Source organism: Gallus gallus, chromosome 2 (genome assembly GCF_016699485.2).
Source record: "Gallus gallus isolate bGalGal1 chromosome 2, bGalGal1.mat.broiler.GRCg7b, whole genome shotgun sequence".
Taxonomy (NCBI): Eukaryota; Metazoa; Chordata; class Aves; order Galliformes; family Phasianidae; genus Gallus; species Gallus gallus.
In genome coordinates this window covers 61,366,457-61,388,982 of record NC_052533.1, presented here as the reverse complement: position 1 = coordinate 61,388,982, position 22,526 = coordinate 61,366,457, and the positions used below count along the sequence as shown (strand labels likewise).

At 45.0% G+C, this 22,526-nt stretch overlaps 1 protein-coding gene and 1 long non-coding RNA gene across 10 annotated transcripts in view; one reads left to right on the top strand and one right to left on the bottom strand.

Annotated features, from left to right (window-relative positions):
* Window positions 1-22,526, top strand: part of LOC121106455 (ataxin 1) — a 206,756-nt gene that overhangs the window by 112,419 nt on the left and 71,811 nt on the right. For all 9 annotated transcript variants that reach the window (XM_015275966.4, XM_015275961.4, XM_015275965.4 and 6 more), the window contains one exon: window positions 8,334-8,457. The gene's annotated coding sequence lies outside the window, so the exon portion shown is untranslated. The remainder of the gene's footprint in view (window positions 1-8,333; window positions 8,458-22,526) is intronic.
* Window positions 8,638-21,110, bottom strand: LOC124418243. Its single transcript, XR_006937208.1, has 2 exons — window positions 20,004-21,110; window positions 8,638-15,418 (listed from the first exon to the last, which is right to left on the bottom strand). It is a non-coding gene; the product is annotated as an uncharacterized LOC124418243 (long non-coding RNA).

The window sequence follows — 22,526 nt, the reverse complement described above, 5'->3', positions numbered from 1 at the left end:
AAAAAAGCAGACTGAGGACCCAGAGGAAAGCCCCTTGGGCCAGGCAGTGCCAGACTGTGACGTGTTGCTGCGGGAGTGGCAGAGGAGGCACCTGCCATATCTGCACTTTGCTCCAATTTTGGGTGAAATGAGGGCTTTCCAGTGGCAGGGCTGCTCCAAGTGCAATCGCACCAGCGGGTCGTGAGTTGCGCCTCGGCGTGCTTGCATGTCTCGGGCCTTTTGTTACTGCCTGCTCGCTCTCGTTAAGTTTTATTAGGTGTGAAATGGAAAGGCTTGTCCTAATTACCACCGGTGGGTGATAGACCAACCAAATAGCAATCTTGCAATAATCAGAACTCACTTCTGCCCTCAGATAACTGTGCATCATGCCCACTGAAGCCAGCATGTTCCTGGTAGGGAGGAAGGGTTGGCTCCTGCTTTTCTCTGTGCGTGTTAATCTGCCATCACTGCTCTGTTACAATTACTTGGGGAATGGATCCAGAAGCCAGTGAAGCACACAGAAGGGTCTTCTGGGGGTGTTTTCCAATCTTCAAGCCAAAGCATGCATTCTGCCCTTGCTTACAGCACATTTGGAAACGTCGCCAGGTCCTGGATTTTCTTTGGGTTTTCCTGCTTTCCTAAGTCGAAAACTATGACACGTGTTTAGCTGAACATTAACAGCCTCAGCTCGGTTATTCCCTTCAGGGATAGGAGCATTTCTGAAAGCATCAGTCGCTGTGAGAGAGCACATAGTAGAAGTACAGCACGTGTTGTTTGTAGTAATAACTTCGGTGCCTTATTTTTTACTTCTTTGCTTTTTTCTTCCGTAACTGTATGAAAGTTAGGGGGGCAAATTGCAAATCTCACAAAACTCATGGCTTGACGTCAAGTAATTTGAGAAAAACTTTGCATTTGCCCCAAATTTTACAAGTCATTAACTATGAGTTCCTTTCTCACATGACAGTCACCTTTAAGATATGATACTCCTTTTTTGACGTTGTTAATTATCATTATTGTTGTTGCTGTTATTATTCCAGGAGATCTGTAAGGGAGGAATGCTGAAATTGGGATTAAAAATAGCATTTTCATGTCCTCCCACTCACTGTACTTTGTGCACAGAATGCCTTTTATACATGCAGACTTGCTGCTTGGCTAGATAAAAGAAGCTGTCACTTCATTTCCATAACGAAGTCATTCCCGGGAGAATTCCATTGTTTTAGCAATAAGATTTTTTTAAGAGGCCTTTTATTTTGCCCGAGAACGGTATCAGAAATGAACTTCTGAGTGGTTACTCTACAGAGCAATTAGGGGAAGGCAGGACTGCCTTGACTTGATGTGAAGAGATTTGTACATGTGTGAATTCTCTTTCACGTAAAACAAGAATCAATTCCTAGCTGGCAGTCAAGTAAGAAAAGCCCCACAAAACCTCGCACAAAGTCTTAGTTGTTTGGTTTTTTTCTTGCTAGCAGAGATTTCAGAGGTTCCTATCAGCACCCTCCAGAATAAATTTGGCCATATACCTGATTAAGTTCCGCCCTATTTGAAAAGGCACTTATATGGCTTTTCTGATGCAGATGCTTTCCTGAATTGCTAATCATCACCAGTTATTACAGTGCATTAATTTTGTTACCAGGTGTGAAGAAACGGCGGCTGCGTGCTGTACCAAGGCTGAGAGCTCCTGAAGCTTCTGCTCTCCCTTTTTGCTCCACGTGGATGCGGTATCTGGCAGGGTGACAGCCCAGTCCCTCCCTGCCCGTGCTCCATGTGTTGCCACTTTGCTGGGCTGCGTCCCACACCAACATAACGTTCCTCTTGTCTGCGTGCTGAATGTGCTAAGGCATGCCAGAAGTAGGGCATCAGCCAAGCGCTGATACAGAAAGGATGTACAGTGGGTAAAAGGTCCTATGGTTTGGCCTTGGTTCTCTCTCTCTTTATTTTTTTCTGGGTAGCTCTTCGTGGTTACGTGTTCTGGGCCATGTTTGGATTTTGCTAAGTCTGATTGACACAACTACTTCTTCAATCACCGTGGACAGCTTACTACAGGCTGATGTGCCTGTGGTCAAGAACAAAAGGGACGAGGAGAAAAACATTTTCTTCGTAGTCGGGAAAGCTGCTGTAGATTCGGCATCGCGCTTTAACTCGTGTTGTATCAAAGAAATACAACAATAGCAGAAATTATTATTTATAGGAAGGTCTGTGAATTCAGGATGTGATATTATGAGTCACCCGACGGCAAACATGTTTGCACTCCGACTGCTATGACTCATGCTGGCATTTGTCTTCAGCGTGGCAATTGCTGGAGCCCTCTGCTTGGTGCACAATGAATGAAAGGGCTGAGGTCCCGCTGCAGACGTACTATGTGCAGCTACACTGCTGAATCGCAGACTCAGCTGGAGAGCATTTCCTGTAACACAGACACACGCGTGCACACGCACACATACACACACACACACACACACACACACTCAACCGTAACACTTCAGGTTTACATACTAGATTCATAGAAAGGAAATGCATAATTACAGTGCTGGCTTATGCACCACATAAAGCAGCCCACATCAAAAGGTGTTCGCCATTAATGTTTCAACAGGTAATCTCTGGATTTATTGCCAAGCGGTGTTCCTGTTACTTAGCGTTTGGTGTTGAAATCTCTGCTGTGAGCCAGTGTAGTCATCTTAATCCTGCAAAAAAAAAAAAAAAAAGAAAGTTTGTCAATAGTGTCTTTGTTTTACAGTACTGTGTCAGAAGCACAAAAGATGCATCTGTGCTGGAAATGGGGAGAGAAGGGTAAGGGTGGGTTCTGGGCTGGCATCCCAAGGAAGCGATGCTCACGTGATGGCATTGTTTGAGCTTGCGTCTGCCCGCCTGTCTGCACGGCCCCAGGCTCCCAACTTCCCCTCCTCTGGCTGTCCTTGGCCAAACCTGCTACACGAGGCCGCAGGGAAGCTCTGTGTAAGTAGGAGGCTGAATTGCTGTTGGATCCTGCTGCTGGCCCAGGGCCCTGGCCTGGGCTCACCCACGCCGCAGCGCTGGGAGGGTGGGCATCCCCTGGGATTGCTCCTGCTGCCAGAAAAGCTTTGGCCAAGGGCTCAGCCTGCCTGCTGATGTTTGCTAGCACTGCTGTCTTCAGGACTGTCTTCCCCAGGTGGTTTGTCTCTGAGGTGCTGCACGTAGATGGAACCTCAGCCAGTGATATTGGTGCTGCTGCCTCTTGGGTCCTCTCTTCTACGCTGTGTTTGCAGGAAGTGCTGTAGCCATCACCCGTGAGATGCTGTCCGCAGGTTTAATGAAGGTGCAGCCCTCAGACTGGTCCTCATCCACAACAAGTTAGCGGTGTGTTGTGGTTCCTCCAGCATGCAGGAGGCTCACTGCCTCTGCTTGTGGCTGAGCTGAGTTTTTTGCACAATGGCTTTCACAAAAGAAAAATATTTGTCATATAACAGAAGCATCCAGAGTGGTTACGCTTATTACTTGTATCTGTTCAACATTCAGGCTCTGAGCCTGAATTGTTATGGACTATTTGCATTTTTTTTTCCCCAATTTCTTCTGCTTGGAAGAAGAAGTTGCTTCTCCAATTTCTCCATAGACAAAACGACCCAGACTCATTAGTTTTCTTTTCCCTGGGTGGCACCGTGTGTCACACCCACAGCCTACCTGCCTGCTTGCTGCTTCAATACCTTACACTGCACTCCTCATGGGGAGAACCTCAGAAACTAAGCACAGGGCTAACCACAGTTTAACCTCAAGTCTTACTGGGAAAAGTGGTTATTACTGAAGTATAAACAATAAGTAGGGTTGAGCTTAAGTTGAGAAAAATGCCTGCCATTTTTTAAATGATATCTCGGGACACTGATTTCTGTATGACTTATATATGATTATAGCTATGCTAGTTGATCAGAATTCCTGATCACCTTCAGTACTGTCTCCTACACGGGAGGATGTGAGATGCAGCCTTATCCCTACGGCCCTGCATGCCAGCCCCGTATGTCTGCTGTTTGCAGACAAATGCTCCCACCCTGCAGCGCTTCATTTCGCCAGCGAGTACCTGCACTGGAAACAGCACTCACACGGAGGAAAGGTGCAGAGGGCTGGAGCAGCCCATGGACATGTTCACAGAGCTGGGGGAGGGAACATGCAAGGTCTTCCCCCTACTACAAATTGTGGGGCCTTGTTGTCTGAGCCCCATGAGCTGCATATTGCTTTTCTGCTTTAAGACCTGCAGGATGTGCAAAGTGCTGACAACTTGATTTACTCCCTCACACCCAGACGGGGTTTATTCACCCTGCACAAAACAGGTTTGAGGCTCTGTGAAGTTGAGTGTTTCTCTGCAGATCACGTGCAAATCCATGGACGTGCTCACTCACCAGGCCAGGCTGGGGAGAACTGAGCTCCAGATGTTGTCAGCTTTGGACAAGGAATGGGTGTTAAGCAGAAGTTAGTGTGATGGCCAACTCTTAAGCAGACTGAGCCTCTTCTATGCTAAGGTGAAAGGGCTTTGCTGTAAACCTTGAAATAGGCTTGAATTGTAATTCAAGGCTTTTTACACTCGCAGAACAGTTAATGTAAAGATGACTCAGCCCTATGAGAAGCAGCCTTTGTACACTACACAAAATGTCAGCAGATTCTCAGATGGGTAAAGTTTGGCATGACTGATGCGGAGAAGCCTTTAGTAACTTGAAATCTGAACAGTAGTTTGTTTTATTCCCTTCTCCATTATTTTTTTTTTCTTTTTCTGTGTGCATAAACTCAGCTAGACCTGTTGACAATCCTTTAGAAGTTGTTTCCTCCCATGGTAGATGATATGCACGTTGGGTAATTGAAATCGCATACACTCCAGGAAGATCCAGCCTCGCCTTTCCCATTTGCGGCAGGGCAGGACTGAACTTGTCTGCAACTGTTCCATGCACAGGAGAATAAGGGAGAAAATGAATTACGGTTTTATTGGAGTTGAAGGATTAGCTGTGGGATAATAGCAAACAGCAGAACAACTCAGACAGGAACAATGCTGCCGTCTCTTAAACAGTTCTATTACCTTACGCTGATTTGTGAATTAGGAAAACCAAATTATCCGAGGCAGGAGTGCAAGAAACAACAATTAAAAACCTACAGGAAAGGACTGGAGAAATGGTGATCTCTCACCGCCTCCTCTTCAAAGCGAGGTGGAGAGCGTGACCTTCTGTTGGAATAAATGCGGTGTATTGCACAGAGCTGCTTTCTGCTTCTTGGTTTGGCCAATTTGCAATTGCTTGCCTGTACTGTGGTTCTTTCTTGTTCATTGCCCTGGGGTCCGATTTTAGTACCTAAATACTCCCCCAAAGTATTTCCTCATGCTTAGATTTGAGGTTTGTTCATCTCCATTTCACTTCTGATTTGTCAATTCAGTGTCCTTCTTGGGGCTCAAAGGCAGGGTATGCTGCTACATTTGAATAACCAGAATGCTGTGGGACCATGAAAACCAGGCTCCTTGTGCAACCTGGTTCCTGCTAATAGCAGAAGTGTGCTCAGTAATCATATCTGTAATGTGGTTATGAACCGTATGAATAAGATTCAGCCAACACATATATATATTTTGTATATTTGATAACGATTTATTGACCTCCTTGAAACTTTGATGGCAAAGTGTGGTTGAAATCCTGTTGGTGCTACAAACCAGAGCCACATTGTACTTGTGTCTGTATTCTCCACACTTGCAGAATAATTGCCCCAAATGTAGACAAGGGCGAATGGAAGCTGTTTGTTCTGGAACAGAGGATGAGATATCTGCCTGATGGAGCCCACTGCCTTCCTTGATGGTCTCTCAGAGCTAGAACTCATTCCCCTTCTCCACAGAGAGCAAACTGCCAGATACTGCGTAGCAAAAAGGTTGTCCTGGTTAGAGCATGAGTGCTCTGCTCTACAGGAGAGAAGTGTGCTTCAAGAAGCAGAGAGTCTCCTTGCATGTCTTGAAGTCGGTGCTATGCTGTCTTTAAATCTTAAGCATAAAAATGGCTGGGAACATTTATGGGCAACTTGCAACTTGCCTGTTGCAGAAACAAGTGCTAAAGGGTAAGGTTGAGCACGTTGCTGCAGATGAAACTAACTTACGAATTTCCAGTGTATCATCTGCGCCCTAATGGCTGGCTGTGTACATGGTGCATATATATGTACTCTGTGGTAAATACCAGCTCTCTTACCTTTCTTCCCCTTAGGGGTTGGTTGCCTTGCTTCATGCCATCTTTCCCATGAAATGAGTGCACGTGCAAGGATAGCTGCTACAGATTGCCAACGCATGATGATGACAGGTGCTTCTTGTTGACTTGTTCTGGTGTCCTCATGCTGGAAGGAGCCTGCAACACAAACTGCAAACTGGTAGCAAGATAACTGCATATTTAGCATGCAGGGCTTTTATTTCCATGATTTGAGTTTTTGTATAGGCAATCATGGCCTTGTTTAACTTGGAATCAAAATCCTCATCCAGCCTATTGAAGTTAGTGGAAAGACATTTGCTGACCAAAGTGAGTTTCAGCGCAGTGTTAGGGGTAGCTTACTCTAGAGGGTGACACAAAGGAATAGATGCAAGCAGGATTTGGTATGGGTGACAAGATATGCCTGGAATCAAAATCTCTGCTCATATTAAAAATAGTTGCAAGCCGCCTAATTTTTGCTGAAATGCTATATATTTTCTGGTAGTTCTTTGCAATCCATGTTCACATTCACCAAAATGTTGAGTGACGAGAGATATGTGGGTATAGGCTTGGGTATCTAAAGGATCTTGAGGTTGCAGTGCCTGAGTCACTGAGGAGCTGTACTTCTAGGTCAGGGTTTCTTAATGGGGAAGGCTTTTGTAACAGGTATATTGCATTGCCAATCCATCAGGGAGATGTGTGCAACTAAGACTTGTCATCATCATCATTGCCAGTGTGCAGTGGAGAGTCACAACCATATGGAAGAGGTAGCAAACATTTGTGAGCACTGCTTTTTGAGGACTTCACCTCAGCCAGTGGATTGTGGTAGTCTTACACCAAAACTGTCTGGATCAGTTGGACAATTGTTGGTTTGGGTTTTGGAGGGTTTTGTTGTTAAACTAAAAATGGCTATCTGTGGGCTGTAACTTTGAGTGTTTCCCTCACCTACTACCATTGCGTTGTCTTCCCTTTACTCTTCACCCATGAATGCTCTTGTCTGTCTGTCTGACTTGTTTCCTGCCTTCACATAGGGTGAGATTCATCTGCATTCATCTGTGGTCATCCAATCTGAGCTAAGTGTCTAGACTTACTTTATGGAGGGAGAGAAGTAGACCTTTCTGGAGAATGATTCATTCTGTCCTCAAGCAGATGTTTAAGATAGGTCACATTAATTATTCTCTAGGTTGCCTACTGTTCTCCACTGAACGTAAAGAGAGTTTGGACTGTCTCAGGTGTACATCTTTCTTTTGCACACATATGTACACGGATTCCACTGCAGTCCTAATAGGGTGGATTCTATGTATGTGAATCCTGAAATAACATACGAAATGTTTGAGGAGGCTTATGTCAAAGAAAGAGGAAGAGTTTGTGGCAGGACAGGACACCAAGAATTTGAGAAGCATAGGTAGCCCATGGGAACCCAACTGAAGAAAGTAAAGGATAAATTTGGGCTCTGTGGAAATACACTCTGCATTAAATATTGATTGTGGAGTTCCATTAAAAAGGTAGCACAATGGGTTACCCAGAGCCCTGTAAAAAGGCTCTGGCATCTAGTACATAGCTGGTAAAAATAAAAGTAAAAATTAAGAGATAGCTTACAGAAAAATACTTTCAAACAAATAAATATGAAAGAAAGGCACAATATTAAAAATCTCAGGTGTGTAAAAATACTTCCCACTGAAGAGTAGCAATTGTGTGTATGTATATTTTTGGTTTCAGTACCTCTCTGTTGCAGTATTGCAGATAACTGCAGAAATAGATAGGTGCTCTTGCTCCTTGAGAGAAGTTCATTGGAAAGAAAAATATTCCTGTGTGGATCTTCTTGCACGTCCTGGGCTTTACTTGCAGACACTATTCAAAACTACCCAAAGTAGCTGTTTTGTAGGGGGGGCTTTTCCCCACTTGTTATAGCAATTGAATTATCCAAGAACAGTTTTATTATGCTTCAGCAACTCTGAACTGGGTTTTAATTGTTGGTAATAAGAAGTGCAGAGCAAATGACTCTTACTATTCTAGATCAGCATTTGACATACACACTACACTGGAATCTTCATCTTTGGAGCCCATTAAAAATGCATTTACTTCAAGGAAATGTATGAATTGATTGTGCATTTGTTGAAGAGCTGTATGGCTTTTCCTCCTTTTATTCCTTGTTTTCCTTTCTCAGTTTGTTTTCCTTATCTTTTACAGCTCTATCTCACCTTATTTGAAAGAGGAAAGCCATTGAGGACCTGTGAGCAACCCAACAGCTTCTGAAAAATCTTCATGCTAAAGGATAATCCAGAGTTCCCTGGAGAAGAACATAGTGAATGTTGTGAGTTCCTAGCAGCAATAATGTGTATTTGTAATGTGTTTTCTGTGTGGGAGTATTTGCGTTGTAGCATTTGCTCCAGTACCTGGGATGTACTGAGCATCTTTTTGCTGTGCTGAAACCAAAGGGCAGTTGTCTGGGGGTTAGGCTGCAAAACCAGACTTCTAATTTCTCTCCCTCCCACTCTCTTCTTCTACTTCGTTTTTTTTTTTTTTTTTTTAATGACTTCAAGGGCAGAATGGTGATAACTGAGGAATGATGTTGGGTTTCTTTCCCTTGGACCGTTACAATTATTTAATGCATCATTATTGTTTTTTTAGCTAAATGTGTAAGCCTGCTTTTGAAGGCCCTGTGATAGCGTGGCCTAGCAAGAATGAAAAATATTACGGATAACAGTTCAACATACTGTTCAGATTCATTAATTTTATACATGGTCATACAGTGATTGAAGTCATTTGACTGCTTCCAAATTAGAGGTTATTTGCATCCGGTATTCCAAATTTCTGTTCCTTTGATCAGTTTGCTGTATTAAATTGAGTACTGTACACTTCTATACAAATGTTCCTCTTGGAAATTCGTGTTCATGGGAATTGGAGTAGCATACCTTCAGAGAGAAAACAGTCACATAATTAAGACTCTGGTCCTTCAGCCTTTACTAAAAGAGACCCTTCCCATGAGGGAAGGCTAAAGAGAAGGCATAAATATTTATGTGCTCATTGTTTTTCTTGTGAAGCTCACTGTGTTTCTGGGTTGAAGTGGGCAATGTGCATATCAGATGTAAACATCCTGAAAAGCAGAGGAAACAAGAATTCTCTGCCTACCAAGGCTGAGAGTAATCCTTGTTTTGATCTTAAGAAACCTTGAAAATTTCAAAGTTAGTTGAGTTGATGTTTGAACCATTATTGAGTAGTCCTTCAGGATGCCAGTGATGATAACACAGCTGCAGAGTTTAACAGTTTGAGTAAACTAGTTGTTGTGCCTTCCTTAAATTTAGTAAATACAACCCTTTTTTTCTGACTCCTGTGCATCCCTTCTAGCTCCCTGGAAGTCAGATGCCCTCCTTTGGCTGGCTTATGTCTTTGGGTTGCGGGCTTTGGGAGCAGACTGACCCAGGACCTAAGTGGTGCTGCTTTCCAAAGGGCTACTTGCAAAACAAACGTTACAGGAGACACAGAGAAATCTTTGTCATCTTTCCCCTTTCCTGCGTGCCTTGATCAACAGTGAAATAGTTAACAAGGCAAACGTTTGGAATTGTTGGTAACTAGTAGCTGAGTTAATAACTCATTAAGATGAATAAGGGACCTCTGAGACCTGGAGCTTCTCACTGTCTGCGTATCCAAGCAGATGTAGCCATATCAGCTTATTCCCACACTTTGAAAGACTTCTTTGAAACCACAAGGGCTTACTTTGCAGACTGACGTCCTAGAGCAGAGGGGAGCAGCCTTAAAGAATAATAATGATGATAATAAACTGCTCTAGCATGTGAAGCTGTTGGGATAGCGGGAGGTGTTTCCTCAGGATGTCTCAATCATCTCTGCCGATTGCAGCAGCAGCAGCACCGCGTGTGAGGAGAGCATTCCCTGGGTGCTATACAGACCGTCTGGGTGTCTGAGATCAGCCAGATAAGCTTCATGAGGAGGGTGGGAACCGTCAACCACTGCAGAGGATGGAGTGTCTATGCGAGATGCTAGTGGTGTGATTATTGCATTCTGCCGTGTCCGCAGCGGTTTAAAATAAGCCCACTGTAAGTGTAGTGCTGTGGCCTGCTGCTGAGGTGCCGAAACCCTGAATTACACTCATGAGGCCCTGGCTTGTGAAGAAGAAGTAGCACGCTTCTCCCCAGGTACAGATAGTATAGAGTGCTCTTGAGAATGGCTCTCAGCCTGGCATTCAGAATGGATGTTTGGAGGGGGTCGCTCTGGGCAATGGAGAACTCTTCAGGAGTTCCCTGTGAGTGCATTTTGTCACCTTGCTTTGCCCAGAGGACAGCATGGTGGCAAGGAGGCATCAGCCGGGCTCCTCTCCTTCCAGCATTAGCCTCTCGAGCAGACAGAAGTACCTTGAGCCAGGAGGGGTGGCACTGCTGCCCTTTGTGCTGAAAGGAAATGCCTGGGCACAGTGATTTTCCTTAAAAGCCCGAGTGTTTGCAGGGTGTCGTCACGTTAAGACGCAGGGAAAGCACAGACCCTCCCCGCTGCTCTCATCCCTTCCGCCTCCTCCTCCTGCCACCGAAGCAGACTTCACTGCGGGGGGGGTGGGCAGTAAGCTGGGACCAGCGTCCCGGATCCACCTAGAAACAGCCTGTTTACTAAACAGCACCACATTCTCACTTCCTCTCTCCTGCCTTCCTCATCTGGATGAAGTGAAGTTCTGGAATAGCAGAGCTTATACAAATCAAGTCCATATTCTGCTTCTGCGGGGGGGAAGGAGAGATGTCAGGAGGGTTTCTTAAGGAGGACTGCTATTTCTCCTAGCTAGGGAGCAAGGCAGGGGAAGGTGAGACTGCTTTGCTATTGCAGTGAGTTCCAGCATAAGGTTTTGTAGTTCTCTGGTGAAGTGCAGGTACTCTGAGTTTTTTTTCCGTCCTAAAAACTTACACCACATCTTTTTTGGACTGCTAGCCACACAAGCACAGTTCCGACAGGAGCAATGAATAAACTCTGCACGTTCCTCACTCCTGGGCTTTTCTTCACATGTGGTGGTTTTTTGGTTGGTTTTGTTTTGTTTTTTTGTTTTTTTGCACTTGTGCTGAAACCTCTGGCACAGAGAGTGGGAAACGGAAAATTAATCTCTAAACCCAGTATGGGTCAATAACCAACACTTGTGTCTTCAGCCGATCTCATATCGCGAGCTGTTATTGTGGGCCAACTGCAGCTGACAGGGTAGTAAACAGCCCCGTGCCTTTCTCCTGCAGCCTCCCAGTGCATGACTTCGGTGGGGAGCTGCCTGTGGGAGGGCATCTCCGGGGCTGCGTTCAGCCCCAGCCCCGTTCTTAGCCTTCCCAGCTCCTTGCTTTCCTCTTTCACTCACACTGCTCCCCTGGCAGCCCTCACTGCTGTTTTTCCTGGCACGCTGGCTGGGCCGGGAGGGAGCAGCTCCTGGGGCTGATGTCAGCTCTGCTTCCTGAGCCACTGCTGAGGGCACGGCAGCCCGGGCGCACCCTTTCCCTCGAGCATCACCTGCTCCTCCTGCCCAGGCTGCCGGCGTGGCAGCCCCTCTGCGGGGAAACCCAGAGCCATTGGGGTTGGCAGTGCTGTGTTGAGAGTGCTGTCACAATGCTGAGTCCGCAGCACGGTTGAAACTGCTGCATGGGGACCGTGATGAGCAGCATGCACCTTGCAGAAGTGAAGTTGTGTCATATACTGCCTTCGTGTCTCTCTCTGAACGCATTTGCTTTTGTAGCTGTGTGCTAAAGCACCTCATAGTTTTCCATGGAAATCACCAAGCTGTTGACGAAAGAGAGGGAGTTGTATGTGTCCATTCTTCCCAACAACTGCCCAGTGCCTGCTGCTCCATATTCACAGGGGGAGGGAGAAGAGGGAGTATCACTGTCATTGGAGAAATGTCTTTCCGAACAGCAGTAATTTATTCCCAGGCATTATTCTTCATTAAGAGCTACAGACAGCTGCAGCTTCCCTTTAAATAGAAATTGCATTCTGTAGGCGTGCTATACATAGGGCTTCAGGTTTCTGACATTTGTCTGCCAAAAATCAGAAGTATTTCTCACCAAATAAATGTTTATTCAGAAAGTCTTATTTCCTGGCTTCTATTTCACATCACATGCTTCCGATGGACGGACCAGAGCGGCCCAAGGTTGACATTTGGGAGAGGAAGTTGGAAAGGTTTGGGTTTCTTGCAGTGCTGCAACAAAGAAAAGCCTCTGACCATAACTCCAGCCTTAGGTTTGGCAGCTTATTTTAACAGATGAAAGCTGGATTACAATGGGTGTTGCAGAAGACCTTCTGAGTGCAGCACAAGGAGCACATGTGGGCTGGGACTGGGCCCCCATGCCACTCAGCGGAGAGGTGCTCGGGTGGCCTCAGCCCCATAGAAGAATGCAGAGTGGCAGTGCCCTCAGACATGAGCGCTCAGGGACCACCTTGAGATCAGGTGCCTCTTTATCCATGTCCATGCACTCACCTGTCCTTATGTCTTTTTCAACTCAAATCGCCGAGCTTTCCGTTCCCTCACCTCCGTTGCTGATCTGCTGGCTCCATCCTTTCCATTGGTGTGTCAGCCCCAGCCGCAGCAGCACTGTGCAGTTGTAACAGCCTCAGTTAGTTGCCTTTTGTAACCAGTAGACATGCTGTGCCAGTCACATTCAAGGGGTCCTCCTGCTTATGTCCCCTTTGTTCTTCCTGCACCCCAGGCACCCCTACGTTTATCACGTGCAGTATGCAATCCATGTATTAAACTAATCATTAGTTAGGCCAGTCGTCACTCACTGGCCTTCTTGGTCGGTAGAGCTTCCAGAGAGCTGAGAGACGTTATAATTTCTCCAGGGCTAAAATCCAAGTCTTTGATAGGCAGGCATGGTGCCTGGGGCCACTACGTGTTGCTACCGGTTGTCAGCTCAGTAAAACTTACCCTGCAGAGCGAGGAAATCTGGGCACAAAGATCATTCTCTTCTTGCGCTGTGGCGAGCTGCAGTTTCCCAGCCTGCTACGCCTTCCCTTCATTGTCTTCCAAGCAAATGGCTGTAAGATTATGACTCCCATGTTTGGACTGAGAACAGCTTTTGCCTGAGCAAACAGATTTCTCTTTGGCAGTCGCTTGAGCTGCTGCCCCAGCTTTTTGCTGTCAGCTTGGTTTCATGATTTGCCGTTAGGGAAGTCCAGGCAGTCGTAGCGCACTGGAGCGAGTAAGTGAAGCAAGGAAGGCAGGTGAATGCATCTGTTCATGATTACAGTGCCAGGGTGCTGCCCTGTGCTCTGCAAGGAAGAAGCATCTCTATAGTTCAACAATGTTCCTTGCAGTCATTCTTCTTTTTGACTTGGTGCTGTTAGCTAGAGAGGCCTCAGGTCCTTGCTGGAAGCGCTCCCTGATGTGAGGGGCTTTGGTGTAAACCAGAGGCAAGCATTGGGAGCAAAGCCCAGCTTTGCAGATGATAGCATGGCATGGAAGGTGCTCTGGTATTTGCAGGGGTGGGTCTGGCCAAAACACAGGTGTCCCATGGCTGTTAGAATATCACTTTCATTACTCTTTTGCTTTTTCTGTGCTGCTGTGTTGGTGAGCTGGTTCTGTGTGCCCACGATGGCCCCACTGGTATCTGGTAGCCTGCTGATGCTACTCTTGGTGCTAATAGTGGTGACGGCAGCAGCAGGATGAGAGTACAAATTAAGCTCTCCTAGAAGGGAAGTTTTATTCCCTTTACTGTTTAGAGTGTGCGTTCAGAAGGAGGGGCTGCTGTAACCAGTAGGTTAGTTTAAAGGGATGGTGAGCCCTGCTACCCTCATAGGAGAACACTGTTCGGAACAGCTTGTTCATTCATTTTTATTCCAGGTTTGTTTGCAGCCTGCCAGGCATGTTGACCTAGGATACATATGCTGGGGAGGTGTATTAGGTAGTCGTAGAGAAACTGGCAGCATTGATGCTATCTGTGTTCCTTCCCAGTGAGCTTTATGTTCCTGGTTGTTAATCAGCGTCGGTGTTTCCAGCCACGGATAGTGATGAATGTTTCAGAGGCACCTGATGGCACAGAGGTCAAGAGGAAGAAGATAAAGAAACAAGTTACCGGGATCACTGCAAACCTCTTTTCCTGTTGGGGTGTCAGATCGAGGGATAGGCTAATGAAACCTGAGGCACTGCAGTCTCTCATTTATTTCTCACAGATTCTCCCAGCGGCTCTTTAAATAATGGAGAAACACTTCCCACTACGGCAAATCCAGTTCATTGCGCTCAGCAGTGATAGAGGAAATCTGTTTGGGCAGTGAGGTTGTGTTAGATGAGGAGAGGAAGATTATTTGTGGGTTTCTGTAGCCAGTAACCTTCAATCAGAATTGGACCGATGGTTTGTAAACCCTCTTTGTCTCACTTCCAGCTTCTGGAGGGCAGTAGATCCTGCTAAAGCACGGCAAAAGCTGCGACAGCTTGAAGGAAGCTGGGACAGATAGGGTTTGGCTTCCTTGACGAGCAGGCACTTGTGAGCAGCACCGCAGGGATTCCTCGCACTGGGGGCAGGGGGCAAACCGTGCCTTAAGCCTTCATCCGGCAGTAGCTCGTCTTGATGGCAAATAAAACCTCTCTTCTCAACAACCTGACGTAGCATTCTGTGCTCACGGGTCCAAAAAAGAAAGTTCAGGTAGCACAAGCCTCCAGTGAAGTAAAAGCCAGTTTGACGCTCCAGAGAGAGTGGTAGAAGTGCTGGAGGAGCCGACGCTTCTCATGTTTGCCTTAACCTGTTTGGGGTCTAGCTTAGATTTTTTGCAAGGAGTGTTGTTTGTTTTCTTGTAAAGCCATGCACTGTAAGCAACTTTGTTAAAGAATCAGCTTCTCATTGGGAGAAAAAAAAAAAAAAAGTGAAATAATGTCCCTTTGTCATTCAGGCTGTGCCAGCTGATACGTGTGTGTGAGATCCTCCGTGAGAATCACCCGGCTTCTCTTTCCTTTCCTTGCTCCATTAATGAGTTCCTATAGCTATCTTTATTCAGCCCGGAGAGCAGCCTGCAGAACGATCCAGGAGATAGGAGCACAAGCACTTCTTTCTGTCGCTGTCACTGACCAGTCCAACCAGTTCAGCTGAAGGGGTTTGGCACAGTGAGCATTCTGATGGCATGCATAGGAGGGGTGAGTGAGCCACAGAGCTTTCTGTCTTCCTCATAGGGTGAAGCCCCTTCTTAAATTAAGTGAAGCAGGCAGTCTTCATTAGCTGCAGGTTTTGTTGTTGTTATTATTATTCTAATGTAATTATCACTTTTCTTCAGTCAGCCTTATGCTTTCCTTCGTACGAATCGACTCTTTCCATCTGGAGAGTATTTTGAGGTGTGGAAGGAACAGCAAATTAGTGAAAGTATTGTTAGCACTGTGTTCTTTCCCTCCTGAGTACCTATAATGCCATAGAATGAAATCTAAAAGACCAAATGCATGACAGACAGAATAGGATCCCCTTCTCTCAAAAAAAGATTACACAAAGGAAGACTGTTGAGCTAGATACCTAAGTGCATGCAATGTGAGGGGTGTGTACATCGATCTGCAGGACCCCTGTACCTTCTCCCTTCAAAGAAGCAGCTTTAAGAAGAGGACTTGGCCCGCTCCACTCTCAGGTGATGAGATGAGACACGTTGCCTCTGCAGCGCGTGGTCCTTGGCCGCAGTGAAATCACTGCTGACTGCAGGCAGCGCAAAGGCTCAGTCACAGCAGATGCGTTGAGTTGTGCATCAGAGCCATGTGCAGAGATTCCCAAGCTGACAAGGTGCTTTGCTCAGGCTAATTAGCACTGGTTCTCCCCTTACATTTTCCCTGATTATGCTAATTAGGCTGAGCAGGGTGCTGCCTGCCACTGGTTTTCTGCTGGTGAGAGTCAAACGAGTGTGTCTGCACAGCCTTGCCCTTCAGCATACCCTGTAGATGGCTGAGCTCTCTCAGCACAGTCCCCTGACTGAGCCTGTGTCGTGTGGCTGTGCAGCACAGGTGTGTCCTGCAGTGTTATTATCTGTGCTCTCAAGAATCACTTGGCTTTGGGTAACTTGCTGGGAGTGCAATAAGTGTGCATGGCACTAGGGAAGATCCTCAACAGCCAACTGCCTGTAGCCTCCTTGCCTTCCGAACAGCTCATGCTGCTAATGTCAGCAGCTCCCATTCATCTTGTTTCAAGGGAACAGTTTTCCTGCCTCCGGAGGTGGTCGTCTGGAGCTCCAAGGGAGAGAGAGGGCTGCTGAGGAGTGCTCAGGTGGATGGTAAGAGATGGTGGAATTGAATAACAGTGTAAAGAACCTGAGCCCTCTGCTTTTCATCCTATTCATGTGTGCGAGAGTGGCAGAAAAGTGGATTGGCAGGTTAAATTAGGTTGTGAAACCTTGCTCATTAGCTATGCATTTTCTGCTCCACGTCTCCCTTCTTTGTGCTTCCCAAGTGGAATTCCTGCAGCGTGAAATGAGTGCAGGGATAGGTAGCCTTTATAATAAAGACTTCTAATGTTCAATTCAATGGTAACTATCACAACTTACATAGGTTAAGTTTGTGGTCTTAGGTAAGTTTGTAGTCAAATACTGCTTCAAAGGCATTGACTGCGCTTACAGAAGTCATGTTTCAGGAGTTAATACCAGAACTATTTTGAGCTCTTTAAAATGAAACAATTAACCAAAAAAAGAAAAAAAGCCCATCTTCAAAAATGATGAAAAGTAGAACTGGTTTTGCTCAGTGTAGCAGAAATGGCTTTTTACACACCTGACTGCTCTTCTTCTGACTGGCACCTTCCTGAGAAATGCACTCGAGTGAGTGGATATGTATACGCAAATACACACATGCTTGTCTATATATATATTGATCTTAGTGGGCCTGGGAATGTAAAAGCAAGTGCAAAAACGTATGCTGGTTTTGGCAAGTTGGCTGTTTTTGTTGCACAGTTTCCTGATTTTCTTCACTTTAAAGGTGCATTGATGTTCTGGGTATGAAGGCTGGGTGTGATAGTTAGGTCTCTTGTCATAAGATGGCAGTCCACGTTTCATTCCATACTACGAGATGGTAGTCCTCAAAATATCGTGTCAAGCCATGAGCATGAATAAATAGCTGTGCTGTATTATTTTTGGGACTAGCAGTTACCAAGACAGTCAGAACGATCACAGCCATTAGGAGAGTAGAAAGTGTTTTGAAAGAGTAGAAAGAGCTCTGTTGACTGAAATGGCTGGGTCAGAACAGAAAAGGAAGGGCTTGCTGTTTTAAAGCATAGCAGACATTTTAGACATTCTTATCAAGATACTTCAATAACACAGTTGTGTGAAAGGCTGATAAAGTAGTATGCGATAGCAGCCCTCATAATTTAAAGTGCCTGAACTTGGCACGTTTGATGGTAATGTAAAATAGTAATAAATATAAAGCTCCTGTTCTGGAATTCCCAACTCTGCTTGTTAGCAGATCAGTATGTAAACACTGGCTCAGTGTGTCTAATGCCAGAAGGATGTGTTTGGTTCTCTTGAAGAGATGGGTGCTGGCTCTGTAGCACTGGTGAATAAGACCGGTTCGGTTCAGACTGAGCTATACTGCTGCTTTTCTGTATGAACTCCAACCAAAACAACGTGGAGGTGATTTTTTTTCACCATCACACAAGCATTTCACAGATTTTAAACGTTGAATCAGCTCCTACTTTCACTTGAGCTGCCTAATAATTTATTGTCTCCTAAGGACCACCTTAAGGGGAAAACTCAGTCAGAACTGCAGATTTAGTGTTGCTCCTAGTGTTGCTCCTTGGGACTGGCAGTTTCCAGTTCGTTCTCAGATCTGTGCCCATTAAATGCATAAAAAATGGCTTGAAAAGGTGGGAAGAGCTTTAACTGCAGTGACTGCTCTGGAAGTGAAAGAGGAGAGCGAGAGATGGCAGTTTGCTGGGCTGCTAATGGCAGAGGAAGAATTCCAGTGCTCGTGCCCTGTAGGCATACGATAGCTTTTTTGGTTACAGACTCAAGCCCTGAGCCTGCTTGTTGACCTGTGTGTGCTCATAAAACTGCCTGGCATGTCAGGGCTGGAGCCTTGAAGCAGCGGAGAACAGTGTTCATCCGTGGTCAGTGAGGGAAACCACCATGCCAACACAAAGCCTGTGTCTGGTGAGAGCAGGGCTAGAGGTAATGTGTAAAGCAGCTATTCCTTCAGGAAAGTAAATGTCAGCAGCATAGATGGTCCTTAATTTAATTATGGTTGTTATTTTAAGGCTTATGGCATGAGACGTTTAAGACTCAGTGAAGGCATTTCGTTTCAAATGTTCCTTCAGGACTTCAAAATGTTGTAAAAAGCACACCTGATTGTGACTGTGCAAAGCTAGTATGGTACCAGTGTAGCTGGAACTCACATGAATTCAGTCTCAGTGCCTGTATCGTACTGGAAAGCCCAAGTGATTGGGTGTAGAAAATATCTGTCATGGTTTAAGTTGACCCATGAAGATGCTTCATGTGGCTGTCTGTCATCCAGCCTACCTGATCCCACTTGCAACCCAACAAGAGGAACACTGCTTTGAGGAACCACCCTCATGTATCAAAACACTGCCTTCTTGAAAATCCTTCTTCACTGGTAGCATCCTTCCACTTGATGTAGTTTCTTGTAGTTCAGAGGGGAGACAATTTGATACCCAGATCGGGTAAGTCACAAAATAATGGCAGTGCTATGTCCTGGCATCACCATATGGTAGTTTGTTTGGTGCTGCGTGATGTTGCAACTTACAGTGGTAATACAGCAGTTCAAACCAAATACTGCAACAGCTTTGATCTCAGGCAGTGTTTGTCGCTACAAATGTAATTACCTAAGAGATAAGAAAGGAAAATTTCTTTCCAGTGATCATTTTCATAGGTAAGGAATCATTTCAGTGATTCCTGACTGATTACTGTATTCTTTTCACATGAAAAGGAAACGAAGAAAAAGAGTAACAATTTAGCCTTTGTGAGACTTGGCCAAATAGTGCTAAGCATGCCTAGGTTTGAAGCTCAGCAGAAACATTCTAGGTCTCTCAGAGTGGGTTCCTCAGGAGTTTGAGAAGAGCTGGAAGATCCGAAAGTTAATCCCGGCTAAGGTCTGCTGGTATTTGGAACAAAGCATTTAGCTCAGATCATGATGCAGGTATGGAAGATGCCAATTCTGAAAGCTAGAGTTCAGATCCTACTGTCTTCCCTGCTCAGATTTCTCTGGGTTTCTGGTTTTGTTCTGGCTTGTTTCTTAATTGAAGCAATCACCTCTATGATGTGTGCTAATTGAAGTTAGTCTCGTCCCGTGCTGCCTTTTCATGGAACGCATGTACAACGCCAAGTGCACTGAGCCTGCTAGAGGCAGGTGTTGCCTTTTGGAATGAGAATTGCATTTCTTGGTTTCTTTCACACCTGTAAAAATCTTCCCTTTCCTTCCTGTCTGCAAGAGTGTTCAGACATCCACATGCTGACTCCTGCTTCCCTTTTCTCTTGCAGCCTGTGGTTTGGAATGATTCCACTGGTAGGGAACTAGCTTGCAATCAGGAAACAGTGGCAAAGCCAGAAGTAAAAGCTATCTGATGGGTGACTCAAAGCATGTCATGACCAGTCAGTGCTTCAGCCATAAAATGGAGATAATGATACTGATATCGCTCTTAAGTAAAGCATTATGAAATCCTTTCTTGAGTATTTCTGCTTCAGAGCCGAGGTGTTTTTAGCCAGGATTCCAAGGAACTGAGTTGTGTGTGGGGTGGTGATCATGTCTGTCTATCTGACTGGTCTCATTCCCTCTCCAGTACTGAGACTTTAGACCAATTCCCACCAAATCCAACTGGAAATAGAAGCCTTAAAAGCAATTAAATTCCAAGGTTTTTTTTTTCATTGCTTTTGCAAAAATAATCAGGCAACAGGGGGGGGGGAAAAAAACGAGAATTGCACACTCACCAAGGAGAAGGAGACATCAAAACTTACAGTACTTTACTTCTGCAGTAAATGTGAATTCAGAGCCTTTTACTTTCCCTGTGGCTGTGGGGTCACATGTATTCTGAGCAGGAAAGCCTTCCTACTTGTGTGAAGAAACTTCCCTCTTTGTTCTGGGTATACATATGTAATGTCTGGCAGACCCTGTTTTCAGTGACCCTGCATTTCTCCCTTGCGCAGCTCTGTTTGTGTTTCCGAAGTGCTGGCCTTTCTCTGCACAGGGCCTCTTGCTTCCTTGGCACGGCTCCCCAGCTTTGTATTGCTCTGTGCATTGAAGGCAGCTTCACGGTAGCGGTAGTAATCACAGGGATGCAGATTTATTATCTCATGTTCCAGTAGGAGCACATGTTTATCTTGTACACTTGAGTGCCGATTTTCAATAGTGCTGTATATACAATAGATTGATTTAAAGTTGGCTAACCAAGAAAACATCCTTAAGGGTGGAAGAATAAGCATGAAGATATTCAAGTGTTGCAGCCTGGTTTTTCGCACTACTTTGTGTCTGGTGTGCTGACGTACGTGGCTATACCGGTTAGATGTTTCATTTGTGCACTCAGATAAAGCCAAGGTACTTCAAAGCAATCGGACTCATCTTGTTTATTGGAAGACTGAGTTTAAACATTGCAGGAGAGAAGAGATTTGCAAACTGGAAGAAAAAAAAAAAGTAATGGGTATATTTGAGTAAGCATCCCTTTGCTTAGATCAAGGGACAAGTAAACAAATAGACAGCGTACGCAGACTCTGTGGTTTCTAGGCAGATAATTATATAAAGACCAACACTGTTGAACTGCCTTCAGGTGAGCTGATTTCAAGTATGTTAGTTGGAGTAGGTTTGAAGTTCTGCTGCTTCCATAGAGGAGAAGCCATAACTGTGAGGGAACACGACTTAAAAACACAAGTCATGGAAAAATACCATACCCTAAAGTCAGGTTTGAAGTCTCTGAGCCTGTTTATTGATGTTACAGGCTTTAGGTCAGGCTTTTGATACCAAAAGGCAAGAGCAAACATGTTTCTGAAATTATTTTGGCGGATTATTTATATACATGATGTGTATGTGCTTCTCTGACATTTTAATAAGAGTCTCTCATATCAAATTTATTACTGTTGTTATTACTATTATGGCATTAGGTTTTTAGGCCTCGGTCAAGGTCCATTTTGGCTAGCCACTTAAGTACACAGATGTAATAACAAGTGTCTCCGAGCCAGAGGAGAGAATAGACAGACTAGCTTTTGAGTTGACCTACCTTTGCAGTTGCGGTCCAGCCAACCTGCAGTGAGCTTGTCCAGAAGGATCACTTTTGCCTTCTGGCTGAAAATTCCATCTGAGAATCAAATAGAATTTGAGTGGAAGAGTTTTATACCTCTGTCTGTAAGCTTTTACCTCACTGTTGTTTTTGTTTTACATTCATGTGCTTCCTGTTTGCACTGAGGTACAGGAGTCCTATTAATGTACGTCACACTGTCCATTTTCTGGACAAAACAGGACAGTTCTATGCAGTGCCTTTTTAAATGTTTTACCCTATTAAGTTTCAAGCATCCAGACGTCATGGCTTCCTTTACTTCTCCTAAGCTGTTGTTAATAATTTTAATGCCATCCTCAGCCTAATTTCTGCTTTTTAAAATTTCCCATTAGTCTTAACGCTGCCTGAGACACCATCTGACATAATCCCATCCTTTTCAGTTATGTTGTTGGGACATATCAACAGCAGCAGTGGGATACTGCTGTGCATCTATCCTTTCAGCATGCTGATTCTGGAAGTCTCATGCAAAGCTGTCCATGTGGTCTGTCAAAGCCCACGTCTTGTCCAAAGGAGAGTTAATGTGCTCTGGACAGGCACTGAAACTCGGAGCTACTTGTGTTTATCCAAGGCAAAACAACTGAAACGTCATTGTTCTGGCTGATTGATGTTCCTGCACTTCAGAATTTCTGGAGGCTCCCTCTCATCGTTCTGCCTTTCATTTCCTACTACTACTCAGATTTCTGTATTATTTTCCTTTTGTATGCTTCTTCAATACTAAGTTTTCTTCCTTCTTTATTTCCACAGTAGTTGATGGAGTCACATCCCCCATGGCTCTTCCATCTGGAACAGCTTCCCTGACTCATTCCTTTTGTGGTTGGTCTTTATCCTTGGCCCTTATATGTTAATATTCCTTCTAATAAAGCAATCAAATCTTATGCCCAAAGGCCTCCAGTTTTTCTCTGCTGTCATTCTCTGCAAGACAGAAAGCTTTTTCTATTACTTGATACGCAAGGTTATGTTGTGTTCTGTGCTTATTAGAAGACCTATTTTAGAGACACCCAGTTGCATACTTAAGTCTGATTCCTATTCAGGACAGCACATCAGGGCATATTTACCTTCTCAGCAGCCTCTTTTTGTTTTCAGTAGGCTTTACTGATTTTCAGTTAGGCATACATTTTAGTGCTGTGAAACTGATGAAGCCTCAACTGTAAAGCATATTTTTCATACTGGGAAAAAAAAAAACCAA